We start from the raw sequence: 20,892 nt of genomic DNA, 5'->3' as shown, positions 1-20,892 counted from the left end.
ATGAGGTGTAGAGTCGGGTGACGCGCGGTGAGCGCGGGGAGCGCCGGGCGCTCCCGGCCTTCCTATTAGGCGTGCGCGTGCCTGCCTGTCAGGGCAAGCTCTCCTTTCCTCGGACCCAGTCGCAGTCCGCCAGCTGCTTGGATCCTTGCCCAATACCTGTTGGTTGTTTCTGCAGTAACCTCTGATCGTTCACATCCACAGCTCCTTTGGTGACACTAGAGGAAAAAGTTCTTGATCTACTTTAAGGAGGATTTGCTAATTTTTACCTACCCAGGTAGTGAAGTGTCCGTGTAGGTTTCAGGTCGTCGTTTGGTCCTTAAGGAACTGAAGGAATTAGGTACAAAGGCCCAGCCTTGACAGAATGCCGCTTCTAACCCCAGAAGTCCTTTACTGAGCGCCAGACACCTGGACTAGGGACTTCTCAAAAAGATTCACGGAAGGACATTTTTAGGATTCGCAGTATCAGATGGCTCCTTCTCAAACTTTTTTTGCTGGTTTCCTTTCTTCTTTTTGCCCTCTAAGGTTAGTGTTCCCCAGGTCCTCTTTTTTCCTTCTCCCTATTTAGAGCTCGCTGAACCCTCTCATCTGAGCCCATAGCTTTGATCCCACTGTGTCCCCATATGCTGATAAGCCCCAAGTCTGTGTCTCTTTTCCTATCCCTACCTTGCACTCCAGCCTGTGGACACATCCAGATGGAATTCCTGTAGGCACCTCAAACTCAGCATAGCATGGTAGAAAGATACCAACTTGGGCTCTGGTGCAGAACAGATTTGGTAACTATGTAACTGGTCATTAATCCCTGAATCTCAGTGTTTGTTTTTAAATTGCAAAATGAAGATAATAGTACAATTTTAACTCATAAAACTGTTGTGAGGATTAAATAAAATAATAAAGATGCTTGGCACTGTGCCTGAAATCAATATGGGAAGGTATCCATAATTAAAAAGTATTGTTCCCCATAGACTTGCTCTTTCTTTTCTAATCTCAGTGGATGATCTTCCATCTACTTACCAGCCAAGTAGCCACCAGGACACTTTGAGTCTTTACTGATTAGATGCCTGCTTTCTCTTTCATGCCATTTCTCTCAATCCATGTTGGTTTGGCTGAGTCTCTCAAAGATGTCAGGCACAAGCTGCTTCTTTCACCTCCTTTTTTAACTCCTGTGGTTCACATGGAGGAGCAACTCACTTATTTAGCTAAAGTTTTACTTTCTCCCTAGAAGCTTCCAACACTACCTTCCCATCACCATCACACCCAGTTTGGTGTCTCCTTTCCGTTCCCACCCCTCTTTTTCCATAGTTATTATCATTTGTCCACTGTGTTGAAATTTTTTGTTTACATCAGTGTTTCCCTCTTTACACTGAATTTCTTCAAGGTGGGCCCATTACTTATTTAATCTAAGAATCAGTAAGCACTTTTTAAATGTTTGTTGAATGAATAAATTACAGTTTACAAGGGAGGATATGAAGGCAGGAAAACCAGACAGGAGGCTAACAGAATTGTTTGGGCAAGAATACATGAGGGACTAAAGTAAGGTAATGGTCATGGAGTTAGTAGAATTGGGATAAATTAGAAGCTATGGGCTTGGCGACTGATTGGCTGTTAGAAGAGAGAGAGAAAGAGTCAAATATAACACCTGGGTTTTCTATTTGAGGTAGTGGATAGATATTGGAGCCACTGACCAAGAGAAAAAATAGAAAGTTTGTGAGAAAGATGAAGGTTCAGTCTTGGTACATGAGACTTGAAATGTCTATGATACAGTCCAGTTGTGGCATGTCAGTAGGTGGTTGAAAATATGGATAAAGAGGGAAAACGGGGCATCTCTCCTAGAAATTTTGACATTGGTATATAGACAGCAGTTAAAGCCATGGTAATGGATGAGTGAATGGTGGTGGGTGTGTCAAATATTTCCTGTTGTCTTTCAGGTACATGGTAAGATTGCATTTCCCGGCCTCCTTGTGGTTGGGATGAGCTAAGTGACACATTCTGCCCATGAATTATGAGCACAGCATTTAATTGCTGATGCAAGACCTTCCAGAACTCTTTTTCTCTTTGCCATGGCAATCAACAATGTTCTAGAGAATATGATCTATTAATCTTGGTCTTGGAAGGATGATGCAGAACAGTGTCCCATCCACTTCATGATGGATATTTAAAGTGAATGAGAAGTCAACTTTGGTTGTTTAAAGCAACTGAGATTTGAGCTTGTTTTTGTTTGTTTGTTTGTTTGTTTTCAGAGCAAATTTTTATCACTTCTTACTGAGTGAATGAGAAGAAGAACGAAAACTTGGATACACCAGTGTGCTCATTAGACTATTTGCATGCAAGAAAGAGAGACCAAGAAGCCACCTTAGTTAAAAGGGTTGGACGCAGGAGTATTTATATGGATATATTAGTAGCTATTAGGAATCAAGTCACCTCTAAAGAGAAGCTGTTCTTTTCTTTCCCGTTGTATCTCTGTTTTTCTCTACCTCTTTGATCAGTTCTCACACTACTGACAGCTAATTAGCCCTCTTCTTATCCTATAATACACATTTCAGAGGAGCACAATTCAGTTGCAAGAGCCCATAGCTCTAAGCCACATCATGGGCTGCCAACCAGCCTGTGGTTGGGCCACTCTTATATCAGGTGCCCATCCTGATCCAAAGAGTGCCACCACTTTGCAAAATACTACTCCTGGACATGGGAGCTCTGGTCAGACTATAATGGGACATTTCCATTTTTGTCCCACTACAATTTAATTTTCAAAGAATTGTGAGAGTTATATTTTACAAATGTTAATTAGATGTGTCTTAACCTACAAACGCTCCAACCTCCCACCCTCTGCCTAAAACCTTTCTGTTGCTTTAGCAAAAACACCCAACTCCTTGCCTAGCCTACAAGCCCTTTATGATCTGACCTTTACCTACCATTCCTACCTCATCTCCTGCCACCCTTCCCCCAACCACACTGGCCTCCTGTCTCTCCCTTGGATAAGTCAAACTGGTTTCAGCCTCAGGACGTTTGCACTCTGCCTTTGATGATCTCTCTTGTTTGAATACTCTTCCCCTACCTCTTAGAAAGCTTTCTTATTACTCCTTTCTTTTTATTATCCACTTTAAGCTCTTCTGCCATCGCCTCATCTATATTAGAGTCATATACTCCTTTCCTTCATTGCACCTATCATTTGAAATTGTCTTGTATGATTATTGCTTTACTATCTGTCTTCCCCAAGGAGAATGAAAACACCATGAAAATGGGCATCTTTTCTGTCTTGTGATCCCCTGTATTCCTGAGAATAGTCCCTGACACACAAAATACTTTTTAAGTGAATGAAGGAGATGGGAAGTAGTGTGCTCATCTACTGGCTATTTTTCGCTAGTCCTCTATCCAGGTTCATTCTCTATTCTTCCCTGCCTTGCTGTGCATCTGAGGAGGTTGACTTCTAGAGTTTGCATCACCCAATCTTCATTGTGCTCTGGATTTCCAATTAAGTTTGACCAATGAGAGTCACCAGAAGAAGAATGGAGGATAGTAGAGTGAGAGGTGGTCAGGGTATTTATCTCTTCCCAACCCAGCTTCACTGTGTTTTTGGTAGTAACTGAATTCTTCCATGTCCAAAGTTCCTGTTGAGTGGCCTTTAAGTTTCCAGCTCTTTCCCGGCTCTGGTAATGGTTTTCTGATGCTTCACCATCCCTTGTAAAACTCCCTTGATTAGACTCTTTACTATGGCTGCTGTTGCCTGCTGGGACCCTGACTGACATAGGTGGACAAGTCAGAGACTGATGAGTTCAACACAACACCTGAGTTCATATAACTTACTGAAGGCTACACAGGGAAAGTGATGGAATCAGGTTTCAAATTCAAAGTGAGTTCAGGGAATTTGAGGAGATCAGGAGAAACTGTTATACTAGAAATCTAAGGAAAAGAGAATGTTAAGAAAGAAGGAAGAGTCAGCAGTGCCCAATGTAGCAAAGGATTCAAGGTGAGAGAAGGACCAATAAGTGTCCCTTAGGTATCTATTTCAAAAGTAGCCACTAGGGCCTTAGGTAAAGTACTTTCAATAAAAAGGAAACTCACTCCTGGACATATATCCAGAAAAGATGAAAACTCTAATTCAAAAAGATACATGCACCCCAATGTTCATAGAAGCACTATTTACAATAGCCAAGCCATGGAAGCAACCTAAATGTCCATCAACAGATGAATGGATAAAGAAGATGTGGTATGTGTGTGTATGTGTGTGTGTGTGTGTGTGTGTGTGTGTGTGTGTATATATATATATATAATGGAATATTAGCCATAAAAAAGAATGAAATAATGCCATCTGCAGCAACATGGATGGACCTAGAGATTATAATATCTAGTGAAGTAAGTCAGAGAAAGACAAGTATATGATATCACTTATATGTGAAATGTAAAAAAAAGATACAAATGAACTTATTTACAAAACAGAAATAGACTCACAGACATTGAAAACAAACTTATGGTTACCGAATTAGAAAGGGGGGGAGGAATAAATTAGAAGTTTGGGATTACCATATACACACTACTATTGATATAAATAAAATAGATAAACAACAAGGACATACTGTACAGCACTGGGAACTATATTCAATATCTTGTAATAACCTATAATGGAAAAGAATCTGAAAATATATATATGTGTATATATATACATATATATATAAACTGAATCACTTTGCTGTACACCTGAAACTAACACATTGTAAATCAACTATACTTTAATAACATTTTTTAAAATGATTAAAATGGTAAATTTTATAAGTATTTTACAATAGAAAATTAGAGAAAAAAAAAAAAAAACAGTGAGTTTAAATAGCTCTTTTGATCATCCTGAACAGAAAGGAAGGAAAGAAAGGATGACAGCTAGAAGGTAATGCAGGATGAGGAAGATGGGGATATTATAAGTGAGATGTTCCAGTGTGTTTATAAACTGAGATAAAGAAGGCTGGAGTGAGAAAACAGTTAAGGAACAGAAGGGAGAAAGTAAGTGATGAAGCCAGGTTCTGAAGGAGATTAGAAGGAATGAGATTAAGATCTGGGGAAAGGATTAGATGCAGAGGAGACAATGCTTGAAGTTCAAAGAAGTGATATAGAAATGAATGCAGAGTTGCCAGTGCTTATTTCTAATTGTAATGGAGTCTGTCATTTGAGGGTTTATTTGAATGTATTTGGGGAGATGCTGATAGTTTTTCTTTCTCCTTTGGTAGCCTAGGGCATGATTTCCATGAATTTCCCTGATCACAAGTAAGGACTGATTTGTCTTCTCAGCTCTTCAGGTGTCAGTCATACAATGGGTACATTTTTCCAGCCTCCTTGTTGTAGACTTTCCACTGTGCTTGTCATTTAGATACCTTACTTTGTTAGTATCTGTGAGAACAGGGAATGGGGTAGAAGAGGGAATTCAGTCAAACATTTTTAAATAATCATGTTTAAATGCAAAATGGGAAGATGCTATTAAAAACTAATTCAATGGTAAATTACTCTGCAAACTCTAAATTACCTATTTTACAATTATGGGTTTCCATGTACTGTACAATGTTACCCTCACTTAAATTTAAGTAGTGATAAATACAGTTTGATATGTGAATATTGAAGCTAACAGTTAAAATTGGTTTGCTGTGATTTGTTGTTATTCATGCAAATTGTTTCTCATACACAATTAGGCATCTCTTTTTCTTCTGACTTGGGTGGCCTGTGATGTCTTTGCTATTCTCTTGCTTCTATTTATGTCTTTGATTGGTATGTTTTGGGGGAGATTTCGGGGCTCTGGGATCAAAATTAGAATCTGACTTATTTTATAATAGGGTTCCAGAAGCCTTTGAATTCTTCATGACAAACTCTGTGTCAAATAAACACACGTCAGGCATCTTTCAATGACAACTGCAGCCAAAGGAAATGGAAGTGTAAGTGCTGCATCAAATGGTAGTAACAGGAGAACAGTGCTGTTCTTCAGTAGGCTCTCTAGCTAGCAAGATGGATACTTTGAACACCCTTTTGGAGCACTGTATAAAAGACAAATGCCTCTTCTTTTCAGACCTGCTTAAGATATATAATTTAAATGAGTATATCTGGACCCTGTATGAAGTTGCTATTTCAATGTTAGCAACTAGTTCTTTCTGAATGACGTGTATTTAACTTATTTGTTCAACAAGAGCATATTGAAGATACATACTTTGATAGACTCCATTGAGAATGTAAAGATGAATTAAAGGCATTTCCTACCTTTGGGGAGTCTAATTATGGAGAATAGAAAAAATAACTCCACTACAAAGCATGTGTGATAGGTGCATCAGAGTGATGCCAAGAGGTTTGGGATGGCAGAGACAAGGAATATAATTACTGATGGGGTAGTCATTTCCAAAGAGTGCTATTACTTCTGTTCCTGGGTTGTATTTAACTAGAATACTTCCAATTAAAGGCTTCCTTAATTCCCTGAGCTAAACTGTGAATATAATCAATCTTCTACAATGCCTTCTGTCTAGCATTACAGTTGTGGTGGGAAATGCAACAATCTCATCCAGACTCGATCTGCCATCCTTACGCTTACATGCCTGTCCATCCTTTACCAAGTACACATCTTCCTGAGGAGTATCTCCAGCTCCCCTCTCCTCTTTCATTGCTCTTCGCTATATATTTGACCCAAAAGAAGTGGATCTTATCAGAGATGGCAGGTAGGGATTAGTGGAAAGAAGAGAAGAATGCACTCATATCAGCTAAGTAATTGTTTAGTAATTACTACTCACAGTAAGAAAATGAAAAGCAATAGACTGACTCTACAGATAAAACTTCCAGTTCAGAATAGTCAGAAAGATTTGTGTTTCCCATTTCAAGTAGTTTCAATTCTGTGGAAAATAGTAACTCAGGGTTCAATTAGAAAACTGTTGTTTATTCATGATACTGGATGAAAATGCCAAACCTTGCAGTTGTTATAATTCTGTTACTGTGTAAGTTGATGTACACACAAAGTACTGCTCAGTCTAGCCTCTACACTAATTAATACCATATAGGATATCAGGGAGAAAAATGAGAATAAAATATCACCTTTAAATTTTTGTTAGAAAGTAAGAGAAAGGAAAATTTAGAATATCCTACTGCTAATGAGCCTTGTTTCTCAGTATAGAAAATATGATTAGATACTGATATTGAGACTGATATTGATTAATTCCACAAAATGAATTCTTTATTTTTTAGCCACACATGCACAGAAGTATATCTTCTCCAACATTTATTAAGTACTTATGGCTTTCAACTCTTCTCATAAGTCAAAATTGAAAGACAATATATGATTAGAGAACATTTAAAAAAATTGAATTTGGATTAAAAATAAATTATAGTCTATTTTTATTTATTATTTTTATTTATAGAGAGTATTTGTTTCATTTATTAGGTATGAGTTAGGGAGAAAAGGCATACTCTGCTGATCTCCAGGCATAAAATAACCCATCTGGCTGATACTTTTTACCTCATCTCTTCGTGTCATCCCTTCTCAAATCTGTGCTCTCAGTTGAAGACGATGAAGAGGGGAATCTCCCCAGAAAGAAGAGGATTCATCTTCAGTTGAAAGAAAGGAGTCAAAACAAACAAACAAACACAGGAGACGTAGACAGGCTTGCCTGCTAAACCACCCAGTAAGATCTTACTCGATAATTTACTTGGGAAAATCTATAATCCCAGTATTTTAAAGGGCACCTTGAGGGTGAGACTGGGCCTCAAGGATTCATCTCCCAGTGCTACAGCCATAAACAACTGTCACACAGCATGTTACACACAATGACAGCACAGAGGAAGGAATGACTAAGTCTGGGAGTGAAAGTTTTGCAGCAAAGGTGATTATTTGAGCTTTGTGTTAAAGGATGAGTATACACTAATTTATATCCTGCTCATTCCAAAAGGATTTTATGTGCCTTGTAAGAGTTGACCACACAGTGGAGGAGTGGAATAGCATTTTGGATACAGGAAGTACCAAAGCACAGAAGTGTGAAAAAGTACGATATGCTTGGGAAGTGGTGAGATTTGAGGACAGATGCACAGAGCACACTTGTGAGTCTGGAGGAAGCGAGGCAGATATCACCATTCTCTAGTAGTAGCTTTCAAACTTGTGCGTGCATCAGTTCCCCTGGAGTACTTTTAAAAGCACAGTTTACTGGGTCCCCCAGAGATTTTGATTCTGAAGGTTTGGGGTGAGGGAAGTCAAGAATTTGCATTTTTTACAAATTCCTTAGTGATGTTGATGAGGCTGGTCTTGGGACACACCTTAAGAACCACTTTTCTAGAGTTTGGATTTTATTCTATAGTCAATTGAGAATATCTAGAATTTTTATAGCTGAGAAAGGAGTCAAATTTGAATTTAGAAAGTTTATTGGAAGTTATGAGGAGAATCAGGGAGGGATTAGTAGATTATTTCACATGTCTAAGAGACAGAGTAAATGGGCCTCAACATATTTTTGGAAAGATGAAATAGAATGGCTTGAGGTGTGATCAAGATTGCTTGGAATGATTGAATATGGGGAATGAAGGAAAGGGAAGGAATCTCAGAATGTTAAAATTATGTTCCATAATGTAAATGAAACATTATAATACTGAGGTATTCAAAGAATCTTATCCTACCAAAATCTTAAAAATGGGGTCCAACAATTCATTCAGAGTTTCAGATCATTTTCTTGCCAGTGTCACAGGTTAAACCTTTACATCTAAAGAAAGTGAGATGGCTTGGCAATGGTCATTCAGCAGTCACACCTTAAAAATGTATGACATGAAGCCCACTCAGGTAAGATCAAGCCTTCCTAAGGAAGCATCCATCTAGGGGTGCTGTTTATCCAGTGTTCCTACTCTGAGTATCAGAATCTTGGCTGCAAGTATCAGTTGTGGTCTGGAAAGACCTTAGTATACTGTTAACCGTAGGAAGTTCCCTCAGTACATAGGAATTTATAGATGCAACATGAAGGATAAATTGAGACAGGCTGAAACCACAAAATGGAAAGAGAAGTATATATGACTAACTTGATCCTAATTCTATTAAACCCATTGTAACGTGCAGTAAAGTTTTGATTTTAACTTCTAGTTTCTCCTTCTAGCAACTGATCCCTTAGCCAAGTGTAACTAAGGAACTGTCACTGATCTGCTTTCTTTTTCTCTGAATGTTGTTGTTCTTAAGGTTCTGCTGACACTCTTCTGTTCGTGCTGTTCTTTTCTCTTGCAGGCCTGTTGAAATGGTCAGCTCCTTGCATAAACCATTTTTTATCTTTTTGCAATTAAAAATTTTTTCCATCAGTATAACCTCTGCCAATAGCGTTTCTAAGGAGGTTGCTTTCTTCAATTGTCATTGCTAAATACTTACAAGCCATTAACTTCTCTTTGTTTTTGCAGCCCATTAACCCTCTGTGCTTCTTGCATTGGGCTGCAGCCTCTGTGTTCTGCCCCTTGATAGTGATAGGGAGGGGGTAGGTTGGAAGGAGAGAATGGAGTAGAGTGGGGGTAAGGTACGTGTTATACTTTGCTCCTTTTGACTAGAAGAGTAACTTCCAGATTGGGTCTAAACTGGAAACAGATCCCTCCCTTAGACAGAAAATACTACTCTGTTTTTAAACATTAAACATAGTCTTTGGCTGCAGCCTTCCAGGGACTTTTCTGATTCCCTCTCTTATGCTCATAATTCCTGTGGGAAACAAAAGCTTCATAATGCATTTAGTTACTATTGGAATTAGAGGGGGTTAATAAATTACTCCTTCTTCTCACCATATAAATTCTGAACTAATTGAGAGAGACATGAGTCAGGAAAATGAAGTTCAAAACTTTAACTCTATTACTGATAGTGTTGATGAAGAATGTATCTTAGAGTGAGAGCCAAGTATAACAACCTGCTGCCAGTCTAGTCCTTTGGACAACCCAGTAGAGGGAAAGTTTGAATCTGGAGGGCAGACACATTAACCTAAGTTCTTACCCTCCTCCCAGGTAATTCATTCCACCACCATGTGGAGGAGTAAAGGGGTAGAGGGCAAGAAGTCAAGATAAACACTTCCTCGTGGAAACCAGATATTTTATAATAGAATTTTAAAGAGTTATAAGAAAATAACAATGGTTAACCATAACAGTGTCTAACAATGACTTCTGAACTGTAGAAAAATTATTTCTTCCTTTAAGATAATTAATGTCACACAATTAGGAATTTTAGAAGATCAGGAAAGTTAATATTTATTTTCCAGGCTATGAATGAAGATGACAAAATCTGTATTTAGATGCATAAGTTGTGTTGATCCACCAATGATCTATTTAATTTAAATATATATATAATTAGGGGAATTAAAGTTTTTAAAAGTTGTCACATGCTGTTAGTTATCCTCCACACCATTTTTCCATTTTCCATAGTAGTAAATTTATAGCTGGAAACATGGCCACCCAGCTAGAGAAACTATTGCCCAGTTTCACTTGCAACTAGGGGTAGCCATGTGAATAAGTTCTCACCAATGGAATGGCAAAGTAAAAGTGATGTGTGCAACTCCAACCTCAGTTGCTTAAATGGAAATTACTTGGTCTCCACTTTCTTTCCCCTTCTTGGGCTGAGTTGCTGATGTGGCAGAGACCAGTGGTGCCAGGGACACTTAATGACTTAATGGAGCAGAGCCTTTCTACTAACCTAGCCTGGCCAGACTATAAGATGAGAGAGAAATAAACTTCTACCTATTTAGGCCACTGTGATTTTTTGGTCTCTTTTTATTTTTATTTATTTTATATTTTTATCATTTTTTTAAATTGGGGTATAGTTGTTTTACAATGTTGTTAGTTTCTACTGTACAACAAAGTGAAGTAGAGTTCCTGTGCTATACAGCAGGTTCTTATTAGTTATCTATTTTATATATATTAATGTATATATGTCAATCCCAATCTCCCAATTCATCCCACATCCCCACCACTCATGGGTCTTTTTTTAATGTCAACATAGATACCAACTAGTACAAATATGTATGCCTATTCTATATGATATTTGTTAAAATATTCAATAGGAAGAAATCTGTACAATTAGGTACTATAGTCGGTTGAATAGAGGCCCCCCAAATATAAATCTACCTAGATCTTGTAAATGTCAGCTTATTTGGAAAAAAGGGTCTTTGAAGATGTAATTAAGAATCTCAAAATGAGATCATTCTGGATTGACTGGATGAACCCTAAATCAAATGACACATGCACTTATAAGAGACAGAAGAGGAAAATACAGAGAGAAAGGAGAGGGAAGCCGTGTGAAGACAGAGGCAGAGATTTAAGTGGTGCATCTGCAAGCCAAGGAATTCCTAGAGCCACCAAAAGCTGGAAGAGGCAAAGAAGGATTCTCCCCTAGAGCTTTCAGAGAGAGCGTGGCCCAGCCTACATCTCAAGTTCAGGTTTCTGGTCTTTAAAACTGAGAGAATAAATTTCTATTGTTTTTAAGCCACCCGGTTTGTAGTAATTTGTTATGATAGCACTAGGAAACTAATACAGCTACCTAATAAAATTTGATAACAAAGATGAAGAATTTGAACAGGAGAAATAAAAGGAATCATTTCTTGTTTCCTTATGAAATACTGAAAGGAGCATAGAGCACTAATATAAAATTGGCTCATAAGACATTTTCTGATTGCCAGAAATGTGTCAGCCTCTGAAAGGTACAGGGTGTATAAAAATGAGACACAATCCCAACCTTCAAGAGGTTCATAGTCTCCTTGGAGAGGATATATGTACATCAACAACACTGATTCGTTTTAAAAAGAAACTAAAAGGAAAGAAACTTCATGTCAAAATTATAGGTTACTTGGTTAAGAGAAAACCACCCACCGAGTTGCTGAACAAACAAGTTTGACCATCTAACAAAATCAGATATACAACTTGTACATAGTGATAATTCTATCTGGGAAATCTGATAAAAACTGTTATTTAAAAAGTTCCTTGTATTCCTAAAGCAATTCACTTTATAAAATAATTCCTTAAAATAAAATAGCAACTGATTTACTTAAATGTTAATAATTAATGACTTGAGAATTATGTTAGAAAGAAAAGAATTTAAAAGCTTTATTCTTAGGAAATATTACCACTTAATGACTGATTGAAATGGAACAATATTATAACATGTAGAAGAAAAGGACTTGCAAATGGATCAAGATGGTGGAGAAGTAGGACATGGGGCTCACTTCTCCCCACAGATACATCAAAAATATATCTACATGTGGAACGACTCTCACAGAACATCTACTGAACACTAGCAGAAGACCTCAGACCTCCAAAAGATCAAGAAAATCTCCATGTAACTGGGTAGGACAAAGAAAAAAAAAAAGAGAGAGGAGAGAAAGGAATCTGGATGGGACCTGTACCCCTGGGAGGGAGCTGTTAAAGAGGAAAGATTTCCACACGTGGGGCAGTCCCATCACTGGTGGGGAGATCAGCCAGGACAGAGGGGGAGATTTGGAGCCTCAGAGGAGAGTGTAGCAACAGGTTTGTGGAGGGCAAAGCAGAGAGAGAGACCTGCACAGACGATCAGTGCCAGTCAGCACTACCCAGCCTGAGATGCTCAGCCACTGGGGCTGTCAGGGGCTGAGTGCTGAGGCTCAGGCTTCAGAGGTCAGACCCTGGGGAGAGGACTGGTGTTGGCTGCACAAAGACAGCCTGAGGGGGCTAGGGTATGGTGTGCCACAACCGAAGGAGTCCGGGAAGAAGCCTGAGTCCACCAGAGGCAAGGCACCATTGTTGGGGGTGTGTGCAAGGCGAGAGGCGGGCCTGCCATAGGAGCTTCTTTCTCTGCACACTCTCAGGTGTCAGGGCACCACCTACACGAGCTACGGGGGCAGATGTGAGCCACAACTGCCATCTTGGACTCCAGAGGCGGGTGCAGACCACTGCTGCTGCCAAGGGTCCTGTGAGTGGGTGCAAGTCACTGCTCCCACCTTCTTGGGAGCGTGCACTGCCCACCAGCACCAAGGGTCCCATGACCTGGTGCAAACCTCTGCCCCTGCCTCCTCAGGAGTACATGCAGCCAGCCGCCTCCACCAAGGAACCAGCGACCCAGGGCCAACCATTGCCCCCATCTCCCTGGGGGCATGCATGACTCACCACTGCTGCCAAGGGTCCCATGACCCGGGGCCACCCACTGCCCCCACCTCCCCAGGAATACGTGCAGCCAGCCGCCTCTGCTGAGAGACCTGCAATGGGAGCCAACTGCCGCTTCCCACCCACCTGGGAGCATGGGCAAGTGCTATGCACTTGCACACCCCCTATCAAGGGGATAACAGCCAGCACACACTGAGGAAAGGGACAGCAAGCATCCAAACCAAAAACAGCCCGCACACCAAAAAAACAAAAAAATTAAAAACCACACAAGCTATGCAGGGATGCTCCCACATATAAATAGCCCTCTAAGACTACAGTAGATATTTGTTTCTCCTAAGGTCACAAAGAGAAATATAAACAAAATGAAAAGGGAGAGGAACCCCTCTCAGTTAAAAGACAAAGAGAATTCCCCTGAAGGAAATAACAAGGAAACAGAACTCTTCAGTCTAAGAGACAGCAAGTTCAAAAAGGAGGTAATGAAAATACTGAAGGAATAAAGAAAGGCTATTTACAGAAATGCAGGTTACTGTAAAAAGTAACTAGAAACTATAAGGAGCCAAGAAAAATTAGAAAAGTCATTTGTTGAGATGAAAGCTGAGCTCAAGGTAATGAAGAGCAAAATGAATAATGCAGAATTACAAATAAGTGACCTGGAAGATAGAATAATGGAAACCACACAATCGGAACAACAGACAGAAAGCCAAATGAAAAAAAAAAAAAAAAAAAAAAGAAAACAATATAAGAGACAGATGGGATAAAATATAGCAGGCCAATCTGCACATAATAGGGATTCCAGAAGGAGAAGAAAGAGAAAAGGGGGTTGAAAATGTATTTGAAGAAATTATGGCTGAAAACTTCCCAAATCTAAAGAAGGAAACATATATCCAGACATAGGAAGCACAGAGTCTCCCAGACAAGATGAACCCAAACAGACCTACACCAAGACATCTTATAATAAAAATGGAAAAGTTAAAGATAAAGAGAGGATTCTACAGCAGCAAGAGAAAAGCAAAGAGTTAACTACAAGGAACCCCCATATTGCTATCAGCTGATTTCTCTACAGAAAAACTGCAGGCCAGAAGGGAGTGGCAAAATATATTCAAAGTCTTGAAAGAGAAAAATCTGCAACCTAGAATACTCTACTGGCAAGATTATCATTTAGAATAGGAGGAGAAATAAAGAATTTCTCAGACAAGCAAAAACTAAAAGAATACAGCACTACTAAACCTAGCCTACAAGAAATATTGAAAGGTCATCTCTAAATAGAAAAGAAGCAAGAATATATAGGAAGGAGGAAATCACAAAGTAAATCACTTAAATTAGTCAGTATACAGATCCAAAACAAAACAAAAAAAACTATTTTTTTCTTACATGATCACCTTATTCTTTTTTTTTTTTAACACCTTTATTGGAGTATAATTGCTTTACAATGGCATGTTAGATTCTGCTTTATAACAAAGTGAATCAGCTATACATATACATATATCCCCATATCCCCTCCCTCTTGCGTCTCCCTCCCACCCTCCCTATCCCACCCCTCTAGGTGGTCAAAAAACACGGAGCTGATCTCCCTGTGCTATGTGGCTGCTTCCCATTAGCTATCTATTTTATATTTGGTAGTATATAGTATATATAAGTCCATGCCACACTCTCACTTAGTCCCAGCTTACCCTTCCCCCTCCCCATGTCCTCAAGTCGATTCTCAACAGCTGCATCTTTATTCCTGTCCAGCCCCGAGGTTCTTCAGAACATTTTTTTTGTGATTCCATATATATATGTTAGCATATGGTATTTGTTTTTCTCTTTCTGACTTACTTCACTCTGTATGACAGACTCTAGGTCCATCTATCTCACTACAAATAACTTAATTTCATTTCTTTATATGGCTGAGTAATATTCCATTGTATATATGTGCCACATCTTCTTTATCCATTCATCTGTCAATGGACACTTAGGTTGCTTCCATGTCCTGGCTATTGTAAATAGAGCTGCAATGAACATTTCGATACATGACTCCTTTTGAATTATGGTTTTCTCAGGGTATATGCCCAGTAGTTGGATTGCTGGGTCATATGGTAGTTCTATTTTTAGTTTTTAAGGAACCTCCATACTATTCTCCATAGTGGCTGTATCAATTTACATTCCCACCAACAGTGCAAGAGTGTTCCCTTTTCTCCACACCCTCTCCAGCATTTATTGTCTGTAGATTTTTTGATGATGGCCATTCTGACTGGTGTGAGATGATATCTCATTGTAGTTTTGACTTGCATTTCTCTAATGATTAATGATGTTGAGCATTCTTTCATGTGTCTGTTGGCAATCTGTATATCTTCTTCGGAGATGTGTTGATTTAGGTCTTCTGCCCATTTCTGGATTGGGTTGTTTGTGTTTTTTGATACTGAGCTGCATGAGCTGCTTGTATATTTGGAGATTAATCTTTTGACAGTTGCTTCATTTGCAAATATTTTCTCCCATTCTGAAGGTTGTCTTTTCATCTTGTTTATGGTTTCCTTTGCTGTGCAAAAGCTTTTAAGTTTAATTATGTCCCTTTTGTTTATTTTTCTTTTTATTTCCATTTCTCTAGGAGCTGGGTCAAAAAGGATCTTGCTGTGATTTATGTCATAGAGTGTACTGCCTATGTTTTCCTCTAAGAATTTTATAGTGTCTGGCCTTACACTTAGGTCTTTAATCCATTTTGAGTTTATTTTTGTTTATGGTGTTAGGGAGTGTTCTAAGTTCATTCTTTTACATGTAGCTGTCCAGTTCACCCAGCACCAATTATTGAAGAGGCTGTCTTTTCTCCATTGTATATTCTTGCCTCCTTTATCAAAAATAAGGTGACCAATGTGCGTGTGTTTATCTTGGGGCTTTCTATACTGTTCCATTGATCTATATTTCTGTTTTTGTGCCAGTGCCATACTGTCTTGATTACTGTAGCTTTGTAGTATAGTCTGAAGTCAGGGAGCCTGATTCCTCCAGCTCTGTATTTCTTTCTTAAAATTGCTTGCACTATTCAGGGTCTCTTAAGTTTCCATACAAATTGTGAAATTTTTTTTCTAGTTCTGTGAAAAATGCCAGTGGTAGTTTGATAAGGATTGAATTAAATCTGTAGATTGCTTTGGGTAGTATAGTCATTTTCACAATGTTGATTCTTCCAATCCAAGAACATGGTATATCTCTCCATCTCTTTGTATCATCTTTAATTTCTTTCATCAGTGTCTTATAGTTTTCTGCATACAGATTTTTTATTTCCTTAGGTAGGTTTATTCCTAGGTATTTTATTCTTTTTGTTGCAATGGTAAATGGGAGTGTTTCCTTAATTTCACTTTCAGATTATTCATCATTAGTGTATAGGAATACAAGAGATTTCTGTGCATTAATTTTGTATCCTCCTACTTTACCAAGTTCATTGAATAGCTCTAGTAGTTTTCTGGTAGCATCTTTAGGATACTCTATGTATAGTATCATGTCATCTGCAAACAGTGACAGCTTTACTTCTTCTCTTCCAATTTGGATTCCTTTTCTTTCTTTTTCTTCTCTGATTGCTGTGGCTAAAACTTCCAAAACAATGTTTAATAATAGTGATGAGAGTGGGCAACCTTGTCTTGTTCCTGATCTTAGTGGAAATGGTTTCAGTTTTTCACCATTGAGGATGATGTTGGCTGTGGGTTTGTCATATATGGCCTTTATTATGTGGAGGTAAGTTCCCTCTATGCCTACTTTCTGGAGGGTTTTTATCATAAATGGATGTTGAATTTTGTCGAAAGCTTTTTCTGCATCTATTGGGATGATCATGTGGTTTTTATTCTTCAGTTTGTTAATATGGTGTATCACATTGATTGATTTGCGTATATTGATGAATCCTTGCATTTCTTAGAGGAAAACATAGGCAGTACACTTGATCATGGTGTGTGAACCTTTTAATGTGCTGTTGGATTTTGTTTCCTAGTATTATGTTGAGGATTTTTGCATATATGTTCATTAGTGATATTGGCCTGTAGTTTTCTTTCTTTGTGACACCTTTGTCTGATTGTGGTATCAGGGTGATGGTGGCCTTGTAGAATGAGTTTGTGAGTGTTCCTCCCTCTGCTATATTTTGGAAGAGTTTGAGAAGTATAGGCGTTAGTTCTTCTCTAAATGTTTGCTAGAATTCGCCTGTGAAGCCATCTGGTCCTGGGCTTTTGTTTGTTGGAAGATTTTTCATCACAGTCTCAACTTCAGTGGTTGTGATTGGTCAGGTTATATCTTCTATTTCCTCCTGCTTCAGTCTTGGAAGGTTGTGCTTTTCTAAGAATTTGTCCATTTCTTCCAGGTTGTCCATTTTATTGGCATATAGTTGCTTGTACTGATCTCTCATGATCCTTTGTATTTCTGCAGTATCAGTTGTTACTTCTCCTTTTTCATTTCTATTTCTATTGATTTGAGTCTTCTCCCTATTTTTCTTGATGTGTCTGGCTAATGGTTTATCAATTTTGTTTATCATCTCAAAGAGCCAGCTTTTAGTTTTATTGATCATTGCTATTGTTTCCTTCATTTCTTTTTCATTTATTTCTGATCTGATCTATATGATTTCTTCCCTTCTGCTAACTTTGGGTTTTTTTTATTCTTCTTTCTCTAATTGCTTTAGGTGTAAGGTTAGGTTGTTTATTTTAGATCTTTCTTGTTTCTTGAGGTAGGATTGTATTGCTATAAACTTCCCTCTTAGAACTGCTTTTGCTGCATCCAATAGGTTTTGTGTCATCCTGTTTTCATTGTCATTTATTTCTGGGTATTTTTGATTTCCTCTTTGATTTCTCTAGTGATCTCTTGGTTATTAAGTAGTGTATTGTTTAGCCTCCATATATTTGTATTTTTTACAGATTTTTTTCCTGTAATTGTTATCTAGTCTCATCGTGTTGTGATCAAAATAGATACTTGATAGGATTTCAATTTTCTTAAATTTACCAAGGCTTGATTTGTGACCCAAGATATGATCAATCCTGGAGAATGTTCCATGAGCACTCGGGAAGAAAGTGTATTCTGTTGTTTTTGGATGGAATGTCCTATAAATATCAATTAAGTCCATCTTGTTTAATGTATTATTTTAAGCCTGTGTTTCCTTATTAATTTTCATTTTGGATGATCTGTCCATTGGTGAAAGTGAAGTGTTAAAGTCCCCTACTATGATTCTGTTACTGTCCATTTTTCCTTTTATGGCTGTTAGCAATTGCCTCATGTATTGAGTTGCTCCTATATTGGGTGCATAAATATTTACAATTGTTATATCTTCTTCTTGGATTGATCCCTTGATCATTATGTAGTGTCCTTCTTTGTCTCTTGTAATAGTCTTTATTTTAAAGTCTATTTTGTCTAATATGAGAATTGCTACTCCAGCTTTCTTTTGATTTCCGTTTGCATTGAATATCTTTTTCCATCCCCTCACTTTCAGTGTGTGTGTGTCCCTAGGTCTGAAGCTGGTCTCTTGTAGACAGCATATATATGGGTCTTGCTTTTGTATCCATTCAGTGAGTCTATATCTTTTTGTTGGAGCATTTAATCCATTTACATTTAAGGTAGTTATTGATATGTATGTTCCTATTACCATTTTCTTAATTGTTTTCAGTTTGTTTTTATACGTCTTTTCCTTTTTCTTTTGTTGTCTGCCTAGAGAAGTTCCTTTAGAATTTGTTGTAAAGCTGGTTTGGTGGTGCTGAGTTCTCTTAGCTTTTGCTTGTCTGTAAAGGTTTTAACTTCTCTGTCAAATCTGAATGAGTTCCTTCCTGGGTAGAGTAATCTTGGTTGTAGGTTTTTCCCTTTCATCTCTTTAAATATGTCCGAGCACTCCCTTCTGGCTTTCAAAGTTTCTGCTGAAAGATCAGCTGTTAGCCTTTTGGGGATTTCCTTGTATATTATTTGTTGCTTTTCCCTTGCTGCTTTTAATATTGTTTCTTTGTATTTAATTTTTGATAGTTTGATTAATATGTGTTTTGGCGTGTTTCTCCTTGGATTTATCCTGTATGGGACTCTCTGCTCTTCCTTGACTTGACTGACTATTTCCTTTCCCATATTAGGGAAGTTTTGAACTATAATCTCTTCAAATATTTTCTCAGTCCCTTTCCTTTTGTCTTCTTCTTCTGGGACCCCTATAACTCGAATGTTGGTGTTTTTAATATTGTCCCAGAGGTCTCTGAGACTGTCCTCAATTCTTTTCATTCTTTTTTCTTTATTCTGCTCTGCGGTAGTTATTTCCACTATTTTGTCTTCCTGGTCACTGATCCTTTTGTATGCCTCAGTTATTTTGCTATTGATTCCTTCCAGAGATTTTAAAATTTCATTTCTTGTGTTGTACATCATTGTTTGCTCTTAGTTGTTCTAAGTCCTTGTTAAATGTTCCTTGTATTTTCTCCATTCTATTTCCAAGATTTTGGATCATCTTTACTATCATTACTCTGAATTCTTTTTCAGGTAGACTGCCTATTTCCTCTTCATTTGTTTGGTCTGGTGGGTTTTTGCCTTGCTCCTTCATCTGCTGTGTGGTTCTCTGTCTTCTCATCTTGCTAAACTTAGTGTGTTTGTGGTCTCCTTTTCGCAGGCTGCAGGTTCGTAGTTCTTGTTGTTTTTGGTGTTTACCCACATTGGCTAAGTTTGGTTCAGTGGGTTTTGTAGGCTTCCTGGTGGTGGGGACTAGTGCCTGTCTTCTGGTGGATGAGGCTGGATCTTGTCTTTCTGGTAGGCAGGGCCACGTCCAGTGGTGTGTTTTGGGGTGTCTGTGACCTTATTATGATTTTCGGCAGCCTCTCTGCTAATGGATGGGCTTATGTTCCTCTCTTGCTAGTTGTTTGTCATAGGTTGTCCAGCACTGTAGGTTCCTGGTCATTGAGTGGAGGTGGGTCTTTGCATTGAGATGGAGATCTCTGGGAGAGTTTTTGCTGTTTGATATTACGTGAGGCCGGGAAGTCTCTGGAGGACCATGGACTGAACTCAGCCCTCCCACCTCAGAGGCACAAGCCTGACGCCTGGCCAGAGCACCAAGACCCTGTCACCCACACTGTGTGCCTCCAGAACTACTGAAGAATCTAGTGAAGCATAGCCAAAATCTCCAAGTCAAAGTCATAAAAGCTGAAGAGTGATGACTGCCTCTGGTTGTGCCATCGGCTGTCTCAGCCTCCACACGGACCGCAGCTGACCTGGTGCCTGTCTACTCCCTTCTAACCACTCCGTCCTTGTCCCGCCAGTGGGAGGTGAGGCCTGCCACCACACCAGAATCTTGTGGTGGCCTCCCTGAACTCTAGTGAGCCCTCCAAAACTATTTTTGAAAGCAATGATAAATACAAGGAACAGTAAAAGGATAAACGGGAATATGTAAAAAGGGACATGAGAATCATAAAATCTGGGACTTCCCTGGTGGTCCAGTGGTTAAGAATCCACCTTGCAATGCAGGGGACATGGGTTTGATCCCTGGTTGTGGAACTAAGATCCCACATGCCATAGGGCAACTAACCCCGTATGTTGTAGAGCCTGTGTGCCACAACTAGAGAGCCCACATGCCACAACTACTGATCCTGCACACCACAACTAGAGAGCCCATATGCTGCAACTAGAGAAAAGCCTGCACTCTATAACGAATAGCCCAAAAGCCGCAACAAAGGATCCCACACACCGCAACCAAGACCTGATGCAGCCAAATTAATTACTTAATATATTAAAAAACCACCAAACATCAAAGAGAAAGAGATAATTTTTTAAAAATCATAAAATATGGGGAAAGAGAGTAAGAAAATACAGATTCTTTTTATTATTATTATTTTGTTTTAAAATGTATTTGAACCTATTTGA

The 20,892-nt window shown here is 38.7% G+C and overlaps 1 long non-coding RNA gene across 1 annotated transcript in view; it reads right to left on the bottom strand.

Annotated features, from left to right (window-relative positions):
* Positions 1-20,892, bottom strand: part of LOC309615025 — a 511,470-nt gene that overhangs the window by 145,530 nt on the left and 345,048 nt on the right. The window lies entirely within an intron of this gene.

The sequence above is a fragment of the Balaenoptera borealis genome, assembly GCF_965194805.1.
Source record: "Balaenoptera borealis genome assembly, chromosome: 17".
Taxonomy (NCBI): Eukaryota; Metazoa; Chordata; class Mammalia; order Artiodactyla; family Balaenopteridae; genus Balaenoptera; species Balaenoptera borealis.
This window is presented reverse-complemented; position numbering and strand designations above follow the sequence as displayed.